Consider the following 15,550-nt stretch of genomic DNA (forward strand, 5'->3'; position numbering starts at 1 on the left):
ATGACCGGTGTCGGCCAATAGTGAGCCTACGTGGTGACGTGTAACACAGACGCGCTGCGCAAAAACACTACGCGAACCAACTAGAGGTGCAGAGAGAAGGAAATGAATAGTGGAAGAAAGTTTTTTTTTTGTTTGTTTTTGCGCACAAAAAGTATTCTCGTCGCTTTATAAACTTAAGATTGAGCTACTGGAGTAATTACTGACAGAATTTTCATTTTTGGGTGAACTAACCCTTTAAGGTTATTAAATGCTGTATAAGTATTGTCCATCATTGGTTCATGTTAACTAATGTAGTTAATGTTAACAAATGAAACCTTACTATAAAGTTTTAGCAAGTAGACAATGTGTCTGAAAACAACCGACATAAACACATTTGACCCAGTGAGCAAACCAAGGGTAACACTGACATGAAAGAACCTTAAAGATTAAATGAAATGAATGTGTAAACTAACATAAATAGATCAACGCTTTCAACCTTTGTATTGTTACAGTGTTGGTAGTATATTTAAATGAACAATGTGTAGTCTTTCTCCATGTTACCTTTACCTTGATATCCCTGTTTATTTGTCAGCAAAAGTCTGCTGGATGAAGATGAACACGTTAGTTGATCATCATAGATCTGAGTCATTTTCTCTTTCTGTCTTCAGTCTGAGTTATTGCAGTATTACAGAGAAACAGAGTCTCATCCTGACTTCAGCTCTGAAATCAAACCCGTCACACCTGAGAGAGCTGGACCTGAGCTGGAATACACTAGGAGACTCTGGAGTGAAGCGCTTATGTGCCGTACTGAAGGATTCACACTGTAAACTGGAGAGATTGAGGTCAGTCACATTCACATACAAGAATCAAAATGCTTAAAATCACTTCAACAGTTTAAACTAAAACACTTTAACACTGTATTTGTGCAAACTGAGTATTTTGTGATCTGGTGAAATAAAGATTAAGATCTCTCTCTTCACTTTTCGTTCTCAGGTAGAAACATTTATAAACAGCTTGAATATTTGATTTCTACACGTATAGGCGGGAATGAAACGCTCCTTTCCTCTGATTTGTCAGCCGAAGATCAAACTGTCCCGTCATCAGTTCTTCCTCAGCTCCGCTCAGCAGAATAAAAGTCCTCCGCTGCTGCAGTTGTACGGATTCTGAACGCGTTTATTGCAACTACTACATTTCATCTTTTTCTCATCAAACACCCAGACTAATGGCTCGACACGACCCGCACCGGGGAAGAGCCTCGACAGGGCTTTCTTATGAGGCTTTCAGTTCTCAAGTGCCAGGGGGGTCCGTGAAGTAATTTACTATAACCTACTGTATTTTCCGGACTGTAAACTAAAGTCACTCTTTATCATGAAACACGTTGTGATTTATTCCAGAGTGACCTAGGCCTTTACAATGCATTTAACTTAGTTCACATAATCTAAATGTTGACTTTCAAAAGTAGGCGCGCCAAGAAGACTATTCGCTGTATTTTGGTTTATATATATACAGTATATACTTCTTTTTTTTTTCATCAATCTCTTTATTCAATTTTGAACATAAAATAAGAACAAAGTTCCCCTTCACATACAAAAAAATAAAAAATACAAAAACATAAACACCAAGAATCAACAAAAATAAACGATAAACAACATAGTAACAATGAAGGAAAAAACAAAATAAAAACACATTAACTAATAGCTGTGAGTGACGGTCCAAGAACTGCCCAGTCATTTGCAGCAAAAAACGTGGGACACTAAGTTTACTCAGGATTGTCTGGGAAGGTCAACTTCCCAACATATTCAAAAAAAGGGGGTATATATACATATATTAGGGGTGGAACGGTACATGTATTCGTATTGCACCGAATCGGTACGGGCGTCACGGTTCGGTGCATGAATTTACACAGAGAATACATGGTATAAAAAAAATCTTTATCTTTTCTATTATTCAACAAAAACAAGCAATAAATCATTGTAAAATAGGGAAGGGAATCTTTAGGCACCTCATTAGCCGATCTAATTTTTTTCTTATTAATTAATCTTATTAATAAAACTTAAAATATTTAATTACATATTTAATTATAAGTAGGCCTACTTTTATAAACAATTACACATTAAAAAACGAAATTAATACAATTACATGTTATTTTAACTAATATAGCTTCAAAACAAATAACAAAGAGGGGGAAAAAATATTACAAGCAATAAACAAAGTGCTTTCAGTATTTAAGAGTCGGCTGTCTGAACGTTTTCATCTCTTTTGAAATTATAAGATGTGGTTTGTCCTATCTGTTTAATAACTTAAGATATAACTGACTGTCACATTAAGTTTACGTCATAAAAGCATTTTGAGATGCAATTACATTTAACCACGTAGACGGAGTCGCTCACAGCCGCATGCTCAAACGCTCTTCGCAAAGCGATCTTCAATTTTTTGGAAGGTTCGAGTGGTGTCGTGTGTGTGTGTGTGTGTGTGTGTGTGTGTGTGTGTGTGTGTGTGTGTGTGAGACAAAGGAATTAGAAGCAAGCAGAATACGGTTGTTTATAAAGCACACGTAGCGTCATCACGTATCTGTGTTGAGAACTAAGCTCAGACATAAATCTGAAATTATCTTAATCAATACAGAATCGTTGGAGAGAATCTATAACACAATATCACATAAATTAAACAAACTGTTATTTCCTGTAGCCTACCTATGCCAGGCCTATGCGCAACGTGACAAGTTGATGCTTCATCTGCAAGGTTTACTCTCGCGTGTCACGTGACCAGAGTGTAATTGCGGCTTTGCGATTAAAAAAATCGCATTTCATCAAATCGTGATATTATCACCAATGCAATTAATCGTTCAGCCCTACTTTCAATACATTTGTATGAAGAATAAAATTAAATTCAGTTTAAGGATTTATATTGTTCAGGTTTAACAGATTAATCAGCTGAATGTTTTCCTCTCTGTTCTAGACTCTCTAACTGCAGTGTGACAGAAGAAGGTTATAAAGCTCTGGCTTCAGCTCTGAGATCAAACCCTTCACACCTGATAGAGCTGGATCTCACAGGAAATGATCCTGGACAATCAGGAGTGAAGGAGCTCAATGATTTACTGCAGGATCCAGACTGTCAACTGAAGACACTGAGGTGAGACGGGATCAAATAATTAACTAAATTAGCTATATATATGGGTCAGTATATGTGTGTGACATTCAGGAGTATACCTTGATAATTAACAATAATAGTTTTCCATCAAGCCCAGATTCACTGCATCTCTCTACAGCAGGTCTATGAGTCTCCAGATGTTCTCAAACATGCAGTTTCACAAGCCAGTTTTCTCTGTGCTGACGTTTCTCACTCCTCCTGCTTTAAAGACAGAAAGATCTTAATTTCACACTCTGTATTCATACTGAAAATCATGATCTAGTGAGCTTTTGCCCTTCTGCTCTGTGAGACCTTTCTGTTCTTATGCTTATGTTTGCTTTAGGACTGAGAGTTGCTCTAGTTTCTTTTAAATATATATTTATTTGTGCATTTAAATGTTTAAAGAAAAATTTGACATCTAAATAACTAATTTAAGCTTGTCTTTAAAACAATAATTACGTTTTTTATTGTGTCAATCATTTTTTGTAATGCAGTGGACATTTAGGTGATACCTGAATTGTCTCTTCTGCAGGTTTGTGAGTTCTGCTGCTGAGGAAGCCTGTCAGTATGTGAATAGAGTTGTGGGTATAAACCCGTTACTCCAGAGAGAGCTGAATCTGAGTGGACATAAACTAGGAGACACACGAGTGAATCAGATCGCTGCTCTACTGCAGGATAAACACTGTCAACTCAACACACTGACGTGAGTATTGCTCATTTATTTATTATATTACTTTTAAGCATTTTTTCCCTCAGTCACACAGAGCCAGAACAATTTAAAGTAATAAAATTAAACAGTCAAATAAACTATTAAGCTGCAACCCCACTTTTGAAAAATCCCCAGAATGTCACATGATTATGCCACTTTTTCATGTGTTCCCTATATGGACTAAAGCTGCGTCTGAAATCGCGTACTATGGGAGTAGGCACTACATTTAAATTAGAACGTACTTCGCGACCGTTAAAAAAGTACGCTCTATATAGTATGAATACGGGTAGTATGAATGGAGTCAGGACGTACTGGTATTACGGTTGGTATTGTCACGTAACATGCGCGGTCACATCAGCGCAAAAATTTAAAGAGCCCATTCCACTGACTGCACCAACTTAGAGCAATGTTTTTAGTTCTTCTTTCCGCTTTCGTCTGCGTTTTTACGTCGTTCGTGCTCACAATTCAGAGGAGTCGTCGGTCAGCTGCTCGCAGATCACGCCTTTGTCGAGAGCTTTTGTGTAATTTCTCAAATAAGTTAAATATCATTTAGCCAATACATTTTACCTAAAATAAAAAAAACACACACACACACACACACACACATAAACCTGTGAACAATGACAGATGTTGATTTTTGGTAAGGAAAAATTAATTTATTTGCTTGTGATATTACCATCAATGAATAAACATGAATGAATCAATAGTATGCGTGTATCTCTGTTGATTCATTCGTGGATGGCAATATCACAAGCAGTGTGTGTGTGTGTGTGTGTGTGTGTGTGTGTGTGTGTGAGAGTGTATATATATATATATATATATATATATATATATATAATATATACATACACACACACACACACACACACACACACACACACATAAGAAATGTATCATATACATATAATACATACATACATATTATATTTATAAATAAGCCAACACAGAAAACAAAAAAAAAAACTATAAACACGTTTACAGATTGTGAGCCCTACAACCTACTGCGCCAATTCTTCATCTATATTTTAAAGATGGAGCTGACCTCCACCCGACCTCTGACTCTCACGGTAGTCCATCCAAATTTTTGTTCATTTACTTGTATTCATTTTAAGCATTTAGTAATTTAGTTGTAATAAACATTTTAAGTGGGCTATTTAAAAAGTGTTAGGACTATGTTTTTGTTAAATTATGTTGTAAAACATATGCGCAGAGTGTGATATCATATTGTGTGTGCACGTGCATCTATGGTGCGCGTGAAAGAATACCTCAGCAACGCTAAAAAAGAAACAAAAAAAACATTCGTCCGCAGCCGCTCTACTCCTGACCGCACATCCACCGTCAGTGTTGTAGGCACTAGGCAGGTTTTTTTGATTGAAAGCAGTATCAATAATGTAAAAAATATGATGTGCAGGAAAGTTTGGGTATGTGTTCTCACCGTGCGCGCTTGTTGTGAGTTTTGACGAGTTGTATTTTGACGACTTGATATTATTTCTTATTCAAAAGTTTAGAATGCCTAACATTCTATAATCTTCCAGTTTAATGCAACTTGTAGCCTATCATTACTTTTGCAACGACTCTTATTTTTCCAGTCATAGACCAGCGCTCAAACACTGACTAGAATCCAGCGCTGACAAGAATCAGCAATCACAAGTTCAAAAATGTGTTTGGCGCTGACAACAATCGGGTGGTGCCTAGAATCCAGCGCTGACTATCATGGGATAATAAAGTGTCCATCATAGTCGCACTTCAGAATCTCGCCGGAAGTAGTAGGTCGTCCGGGTACTTCTCGCCTACTGTTTTTCGAAATCTATGATTTCGGACATACCACTCTGCTCGCGTACTGTTTTTCGCATACTATATAGTAGGGAAGTATTTGATTTCGGGCGCAGCATAAATCTGCATAGGGCGCCCTCAGGCTGCTGGTATGGATTGAAAACACAGTACATCAGAGTATCCAGAGCTCATAATGATTACCACGACGCATTTGGGTATAAATTCAATAAATATTATTCCTGTCTATAGACCTCTGATGAAAACCTATGAGAATCTATCAATATTTCTCCAAATCTGCACATTTTTTAGCTAAAGCCCTGAGGGACGTTGTTTTGTCAAGAGTTGTCATGACGACAGCACAGAGTTTTTTTCTGAATGGGAGCGGCTGACGCTCATAATTCATATTAAAGGTATCGACTCATTTTTTCATTTCATAACTCCTGACACAAATTAAGACATAACTGTCACTATAAGTTTCTCAGAATACAATAGTGGTCAAATACTGAAACTTGAGTCTTATATCTTTTTAATGATGTATAGTTTGTCAAAGTAATAACATTAAATCTGATAGTAACTTTGAACTATTAAAAAAAAAAAAACGCTTCAGTGTGCCGGCGCACTGGCAAAGGTTTACAGGTTAATAACACAAAATTAAAAAGGTGATATCAAGCTTTAAATATTTGATTAAGACAGACAGTTTGATCATGGGTCAATAATTATATCAGTTTCAGGGCTGGACTGGTAATCTGGCATACCGGGCAAATGCCCAGTGGGCCGACGTGCTTTTTGGGCCGATATATCTCATACTTTTTTTTTTTTGAACGGCCCATAAAACTCGTACATCGGCGGCCCATTCGTTTTGTTTTGTTTAATTGATGGCGCTGGGTTAGTGCCGGCTGGTGTAATGCATTGGTCAAAAAAAGTAAGTGTACGTTTTTTTTCCACTGACAGACCGGCCCATGAAACCCGTAGATTAGCGGCCCATTGGTTGTTTTCTTGATTGACACTGGGCTGGCCCAATCACATCTTTAAACACCTCCCCCTCTGGGCTCTGAGCGAGCGTGCAGTGTCAAGTGTGTATCTGTCAAAATAGTCTGAGAGATGGAGAGGAAACGCAAGGAATGTGCAGAAATAGCCTGAAAAATAGATACAGGCCCTTCAAGCAGACGCTGTAAAATGTGTCAAAATATAAATGTTTTCTGCAGCAGCAGGACCTTCATCAGCTCCAGTGGCTGATGATGAGGATAGTGAGGAGGATCAGGACAGAGATGAGAAAGTGTAGAGTCCGCGGTAAGCAGAACTACTTTCAAAACACTTTGGCTATGAGTGTAGGAACCCATAACCCAGTTACAGATTATTTCCACATCTGCATAGTTGACGATTACAGCAATTTACTAGAAATTTAATGAGACGCGTTTTTTTCCATGTTTTCCGCCAAAATAAAAGCTTGATGCAGTTTCCGTCAAAATAAAAGATCATGTGCTTATGTATTTCAGACACTGTTACTAAAAGGGGTTTGATTTTTTTCTTTGTTTAATTTGCACACTGAAAATGGGTCGGAGCTTTTAATTTTGAACTCTCAAACTGCACCAGATTGATGAATTTAATGCCCCCAAACCCCCCTAGAGGGACAGAGGTCCACCCACCACAGTTTTACCAAAGATCCTGTGGGAAACACTGGTATTGCTATTGCTATGCAAGCTTTATATAGCTTGTTTTTTGGATGCATCACTGTGGAGTATAGTTCGATTGTATTAATAAATTACAATTTTGTTCTTATTTCATCTGTTAACTCTCACTCGTTCCTACTCACTCATTACATGGCATTAGTGCTTTTAATGAATAGGAGTTGAACAAAAACATATTCAAGGGCGTGCAAAGATGGGTGGTGTTTATGATCATATGTAGTGGGCCAGTCTGGGCCAAAATGCCAGGGCCGATTTTCTGTCCCAGTCCAGCCCAATAATTATATCAGTTTCTGTAGAGGCAGAACAATGTTTTCTTTCTGACATCAGGATCAGAACTGTTCATAACTGCTTTCAATTTAATCTTTGTATTTCACAAATATCTAATTTTGGTGCAACATATACTGTAACTTGTAAAAACCGAATAAGTGCATTTTAAAAGGCTGTGATCAGTGTCTGCCTGTAATAAGATCCACTGAAGGTAAGTTGACTGAACGCTAGTGATGGGCGCTTTCGAAACGCGCTTCATGAAGCTGTGAAACCTTTACGAATCTTTTGTTTCGGATCAGTGGTTCGGAGTGTGTATCAAACTGCCAAAGTCACATGATTTCAGTAAACGAGGCTTCGTTACGTAACTGTTTCAAAACGTTTGGAAATGTCAATGGTTCACCACTGGGGGGCGATGATCTCTGTGAACCCATGAATCATGCAGATTCACTGAGATTGAACAAGTGTCTGTGGGTTTTACCTGATCTCTGATCAGTTTTATACATTTGTAGAAATTTTAATTAGGCATTAGTATAATTAAAAGCAATAGTAGTTAATAGTCTCTTATTGGCCTGTTTAGCTGAGGCCTGTTTATAAAACACACTGACACTGCCTCACGGTGCAGCACTAAAGCAGATGAACTGCCTTTTACAAAACTTGTTTGATTGTCTTCTGCTTAAGGAAATACTTTTATTCCTTATTCCTTGATTTACTAATGTTAACAGAAAACTTTTGTATTTAAAAATGTATTAGTAAATGTTTAAACTTAAGGTTATTAAATGCTGTATAAGTATTGTCCATCATTGGTTCATGTTAACTAATGTAGTTAATGTTAACAAATGAAACCTTACTGTAAAGTTTTAGCAAGTAGACAATGTGTCTGAAAACAACCGACATAAACACATTTGACCCAGTGAGCAAACCAAGGGTAACACTGACATGAAAGAATCTTAAAGATTAAATGAAATGAAATGAATGTGTAAACTAACATAAATAGATAGATCCTTAATAGATCAATAGATCAACCCTTTCAACCTTTGTATTGTTACAGTGTTGGTAGTATATTTAAATGAACAATGTGTAGTCTTTCTCCATGTTACCTTTACCTTGATATCCCTGTTTATTTGTCAGCAAAAGTCTGCTGGATGAAGATGAACACGTTAGTTGATCATCATAGATCTGAGTCATTTTCTCTTTCTGTCTTCAGTCTGAGTGGATGCATTATTACAGAGGAACAGAGTCTCATCCTGACTTCAGCTCTGAAATCAAACCCGTCACACCTGAGAGAGCTGAACCTGAGCTGGAATACACTAGGAGACTCTGGAGTGAAGCACTTATGTGCCGTACTGAAGGATTCACACTGTAAACTGGAGAGATTGAGGTCAGTCACATTCACATACAAGAATCAAAATGTTTAAAATCACTTCAACAGTTTAAACTAAAACACTTTAACATTGTATTTGTGCAAACTGAGTATTTTGTGATCTGGTGAAATAAAGATGAAGATCTCTCTTCCTCTCTCTGTTTTATTTGCTTATGAAGATGATGTGACTTTACAGAATAAAGAGTTTTCTTTTCTTCTGTCTTATTTTCTTCTCTCTCTGCTAATGTAGTTTAATCTACTGTGATATGACAGATGAAGGTTGTTCTGATGTGACTTCAGCTCTGAAATCAAACCCGTCACACCTGAGAGAGCTGGACCTGAGCTGGAATAAACTAGGAGACTCTGGAGTGAAAAACCTCAGTGATCTACTGATGAACCCACAATTCAAGCTGGAGAAACTACAGTTAGTATCATTATACTGTACAACAATTACAGTGTGACTGAAGTTTATTTATTTGAAGACAGCAGGGCTTATGTTTCATTGTTTATAGCAGTGCACTTTCTGGGTTTCCCCTATTGCTCACAGGGGGTTAAAGTGGGATGTGAGTGTGCCGTACGGACTCTTATTCTGGCTGTACTGAAGACGAAGCGGTTTGACCAATCAGATGAAAGGGCCGTTTCAGCTCCGCCCACATGTGCAAACGAAATACAAAGCCATAAACCGATTTGTAAACCACAAACGAGAAATTAGAAATCGAGCCGAAATCTCATTTTCCGTTTATTAAACTAAACGAAACACAGAATAAACGATCCGTCTTTTCATTTCTCGTTATTCCATTCCAAACAGGAAATGAAATGATCAGATGATACACGGACCGTGTCGTGTGTTCATTCGTTTTTTGATTTAATATACCCTGATTATAACAGGGTACACCCAGGATCCTCCAACTTAAATTCAAGGCTTTTTAAGACATTTTTAATACCATTAAAATGAAATTCAATGCCAACTTCGTACCAATTCCGACAGAAGTATGAGGGGAAAATGTCAAATCTGTATACATTTTAAGCCCTAAAAAATTATTATGTACAAGTAGATTACTTGAATTAAATAAAACATTTTATTTAAATTATCAGTCATATTTAATACATACGCAACAGCGTTGTAGCGTGCACTTGTGTAGGCCAATGTTAATTTTGGCAGCCATTTTTGATTTAGTCTTACTCTTTATCTTCAGACGAAAATGCTTATTGGTCTTAGTCACATTTGAGTCATTCTGCCTTTCATAGTTTTAGTTGACGAAAATGTGTTTGCATTTTTTGTCAACTTTTAGTCATTACTTTTAGTCAAACTGCAGTTACTTTAATTTTGGTAGCTATTTTATATGTAGTCTTTAGACAGAAAATGTCATAATTATTCTCTCTAGGCCAATTCGATTAAGCTTATGAGAAATTAAAATTAAGCTAACAGGCTGTATTGACATTGCACTCTTTAGCAGTAGCACTTGTGCAATTCTACATATCCCTTTTCCTTAGTTCTCCAATTTTTTAGAGTGCCGTACCCCCTCTCTTCCACTTAGACTGCAGTCACATCTTTCCATTAAGGGACAATATTTGCCCCATTTAATCGATTTTTCCATTTAATTTTTCACCTTTATAATACCTTTAAAATATAAAACATGCTTTAAATAAAACAATGTTGAATAAATATTCAATGTTAAAAAACGTTTAATATTAATAAAAATATGATATTAAAATCGCCAGTAGGTGGCGGTAACTCACTGTCTTTGTCAAAGCCACAGATTTTGTTGCAAAATAGAGCAATAAGCCTGACAATACTGTTTAAAATGTAGTACATTACTTAATGTTACTTTTTTTTTTTTTTTTTTTTTACTGTTTTTTTGCATAAAATCAATGTCACATTTGAAATCGTGTGGATATCGGGAAACATTGCATTTTTGCTCGCATAATGATCAACATTAAAAACACTGCTGTATATCAGCCTGCATTTTGATCACAGATTTAGTCGCACAAACAGCGCAAGCGGCTCGTGACAGATCTTCTCAAATGAAGATCGCTGAACTCCAGCTTGTCTGTGTTTTCAGATCATCCGCGCTTCTTCTACAATGTAGAGAGAGCGCGCGTGGATGGTTGTGGCCAGATACTACTGAAAAGACCGGGTAGAAAACATGTTCTTTTAACAGAAAAGCTCTGATTAGTAACCATCGTAACGGGTGCGCACGCTTTTGCGTGTTCTTTAATGACGTGGAGCGCGAGGTGCACTCAACGTTAAGCGACTAATTTTTAATTAGTCTACATTAGTAACAGTTAATTTTGTTACGGTATGAACTTAATCATAGAAAAGGCAAAACAAAATTTAAGACCTTTGTAACGAAATCCAAGACTTAGTATACCAAATTCAAGGCTTTTAAGGCCTTAATTTGAGATTATCAAATTTAAGACTTTTTCCATGCTTTTAAGACCCCGCGGGTATTTGATTTCTACACGTATAGGCGGGAATGAAACGCTCCTTTCCTCTGATTTGTCAGCCGAAGATCAAACTGTCCCGTCATCAGTTCTTCCTCAGCTCCGCTCAGCAGAATAAAAGTCCTCCGCTGCTGCAGTTGTGCGGATTCTGAATGCGGTTATTGCAACTACTACATTTCATCTTTTTCTCATCAAACACCCAGACTAATCACTGCATGAAAAGTGGGATTTTCGTCCCCGTAAACGGCCAGAAATCTCCATAATTTTCGGCAGTTAACGACAATTTACAGCCTGTGAACGTCGCGTTCGTCTGTGCCACATATTGACGGAAACGAACCATGACGTATGTGCAGAGCTCGTGGAGGTGATAATGGCTCTAATTAGCATATGAATAGCGGCGCCCGCGCCTTGCCAGAGAATGGCTTGAATTTCCTCACTCAGTATTGGTTGAAACCAGTACATTTAAACAAGAAAAATCACTCATGATTGGTTGGCAGATCTGTTACTATTGGTGACCCTGGGTCATTATAAATTTAAACCCCACCCCATAATAATTATATATATATATATATATATGACGTTATGTTGTATATTCATGTCATTGTTATCCTATGGACTACACTATTACCATCATCAAGGACATGAATTTATTGAGGAAAGGAAAATTTGCCAGGGACTGTTTATTCAAAGAAAGAGCTTTATTAGCACAAACACACAACTAATATCATATATCCAGAGGCGGCCTTACCTATGTTTCACCCGTTTCAATTGAAACGGGCCCCGCCCTCCAAGGGGGCCCCCAAACAGAACAGGAAAATCCCATTCGTTTTCTCCCTAGGATATTTATTTTCAGACATAATGTCTAAAGTGGTCTCCAACACGTCGCTCGCGAGAGTAGCTCGTGGCCTGATTGGAGGTAGCTCGCCAAGGGCCGTTCACATATCGCGTCTTTTGCACGCTCAAGTTCATTATTTCAAATAATTGAAGCGACGCGCTCATTTTTTTTTCTCATAGTGGAAATCCATTAGCTATTAAAACTTCTCTGTCGTTGTGGAGAGCGCATGGTAGGCTATAGCAACAACAGACGCCACAGGAAAATCGGACCGAATTTTACTATTAATAATAAAAGATAAGCTAATGTGCATTGTAAATGTCAGTATTTTGTCTTTTTTGAATCATTCTTTTTATAAAAATGATTTAAGGGCTCAAATATGCGAGGTTTATCTTTTTATAAAAACTTTTTTGTCAAAACTTTATTTGAACTTGTACATGTTAGTAGATAACATGTTGCAAGACACTCCTTTCAAATGTGGCCATCATTTTTAATGTTACTATTTTAATGTTTATGTAAACAAAAAGAGCATATTGATGGTATAAGTTTATTTGTTATTTGCTGGTTTTCGACATAAAACTTGGTGAATTGATTTTATTGTGTATAGCAGGGTGGGAATTATACCGCGGCCACGCGGCCATGGCCGCCGTTGCCCTACACTTTGGCCTTCATGCCCCGTGAAAAAAAAATCTTCGTACGGCCACAGTGGCCTGTGTGCCCTGGCCCTGTCCAAGTTCCATGTATAAAGCGGAGTGGAGCGGGAGCGAGCGGGGAGCGCGAGCGGGCGGATCTTGGACAGAGCGCAGAGCGGCAATTTCAAAAGGACGGAGCGTCGCCCTATTTCCCGCTCCAGTTTCGCTCCGCTCACACCACGAGTCTGAAGCATGCTCAGTCAAGTCTGACCCTGAATCCATCTGTCTTGCACAGTCATCAACAGTAGACTATTTTCAGTCAAAACTCAGCTCAATAATGGAGTTCAAAAACTCCAAACCATTATGTAGCCTACTATTAATAAGTCGCTCCGGAGTATAAATCGCAACAGTCAAAAAATGTGCCATGAAGAAGAAAAAACACATATAGGCCTAGCCTAAGTCGCACTGGACTATAAGTCGCATTTAGAAATTTATTTCACACAAAAAAAAAAAAAAAAAAAAAAAAAACAATGTTAGCTACAGACTGGACAGTTCTCCGTTACGGACGTGAGCGCTCTGCGGCACTAAAAGACTGCTTTATAAAACTTTCACAGAGACCTCAAGCAGAAAGCACAAAGCCAGTCTTTAAATTTAATTTCGTTTTGTATTAATTGTATCTTAATTTTAATCAATGTTTCATCAACCAATTGTCTGGATGGATTTAATAAATTAGAAGTGAATATATTAGAAAATAGATAATCACAAGGCGCCGGCGAAACTGGAGCGTCTCATAAATGAACCGAAACTCCGCGTATAGCCTATACTTGCCTCACAGACCTAAGACATAAAGCTTGAAATGTCTACTTTTAAACAGAACAATTCAAAACGAAAGAAAACAGACTTCTCTCTTGCATTTCTCTCTGGCGCGTTCACTGTTGCGAAGATCGCGAGTCAGCATCTTTCCAGCCGACACAGACATAAAAAAAAACTGGTTTATTAGTAGGCTAAACAGTTAAAATGTCTCCTGCTATATTTTACATATTCATAATCATTAATTTTGCCGGTTCCTTGTGACAGCTTTTAGGTGATTTATTGGCAGCAGCGCCCCCTTACATATCATCAGCACCGAAAACATAGAGATTCTTTTCTTTTGGGGGCATTTTGTTTGTGTTCAGACTTTCTCAGTTGTTTTTAGGCGCAATGTTAGAGGACGCTGCTAATAAAGTTGCTATAGGCCCACACATTGGATTCACGTTTATTATTATAGGCTAAAAAAAAAAAATTTTTTATTTTGTTGTATTTATCCGCCACACCTTGAAGGCCGGTCCGTGAAAATATAGTCTGATATTAAACCGATCTGTGGCGCAAAAAAGCTTGGGGACCGCTACAAGTGATATACATGTAGATTTTTTTTCTTTTTTGGAGCGAGCGGGGGGCGATTTGAGTGGAGCACGAAGCAAACTGCGTTGAGCGCTAAGCAATAATGATTGTGAGGGTGTATACCTTCTGGGTGAAATGGTTCTCTCTCACACACTCACATGATATATAGAGGACTGAATGAATATTTTGAATGCTTTTATTGGCATTTGTGTTGTTTCTGAATGCTTTTATTGACATTTATGTTGTTTCTATTGTTGTGTGAGGGTGTATACCTTCTGGATGTAATGGCGCTCTCTCTCTCTCTCATTCATTTTTTTTTTAATTAAAAAAGTCATAATCCATGTCTTATTCCAAATTAGGATGTTATGGTATCAATCTGAATGGGAAAACCATCGAATTGTACTCAATGGCCTTTGTGCCCTGTCATATGGCCTTGGTGCCCCTAAAAAAAAAGAAAAGGTGGAGGCCAAATGGCCTTGCCCCTAAAATTACATAATTCCCACCCTGGTGTATAGTATTAGTACTTTTTGAACAGGATTATGTGATAACCATGCTCATTTTGCTCACTATAATCATGAAATTACATTTTCATACCATTTCATCTCTAGTTATGATGCACTATAAAATCAACAATAATTATGTGTTTTTACAGTATAATATTTTTTTATTTCAATTAAGGGTGACATATATAGGCCTACAATAACTCGTTTAGGTCTAAAACAGTTAGCATAGTTGTTAATATGAGAGTTATGAGACATTATTTAAGAGATTTAATTATTGCATATAGCTCTCGGCCACTTTCATTTTTAAAAAGTAGCTAAAAAAGGTTGGAGACCCCTAAACCATCCAAGTTAGATTGACCACGAGCTACGAGGTTGTGAAACGAAAGTTTCTGCTCCTATAAAAGCCACAAAGTATAAAAATCAACCTTGTTATTTGCGATCTTCTGGAGAAATACTACAATACCCATAATTCTAAGCAAATCACTGACGTCTCTGATTGGTCGAACTTGAGTCGCGCCGCGGTTACCATGGCGACCGTTTACCGCCCCCGCGAACGGTGATCTGAAGTAAATAAATACCGGTAGTTTATGTGTTTATACTTTGCCTTTTTTCCATAAGGTTAAAACTAGGGATGGGCATTTTTCAAAAATATTGCATTCGAATATTCGGGCTCATAAAATTCGAATACTCGTTTATTTAAATGACGTTTAACGAAAAGACGTTTTTTTTTACGTTTTTTTTTTCACCATTTCTGAAGAAGCTTACGATTAGGCAATATACACAACAAGCTTGCAATATACACAACAATCTTACAATATATGTTAAAGTTTTCTTTTAATTGAAAACATTAAAC

General features: G+C 37.4%; 1 protein-coding gene across 1 annotated transcript in view; it reads left to right on the forward strand.

The window, feature by feature from the left end:
* Positions 1 to 15,550, forward strand: part of LOC307159631 (uncharacterized protein) — a 732,752-nt gene that overhangs the window by 704,311 nt on the left and 12,891 nt on the right. The gene's annotated exons all lie outside the window — the stretch shown is intronic.

The sequence above is a fragment of the Squalius cephalus genome (genome assembly GCF_949319135.1).
Source record: "Squalius cephalus genome assembly, chromosome: 1".
NCBI classification, from domain to species: domain Eukaryota; kingdom Metazoa; phylum Chordata; class Actinopteri; order Cypriniformes; family Leuciscidae; genus Squalius; species Squalius cephalus.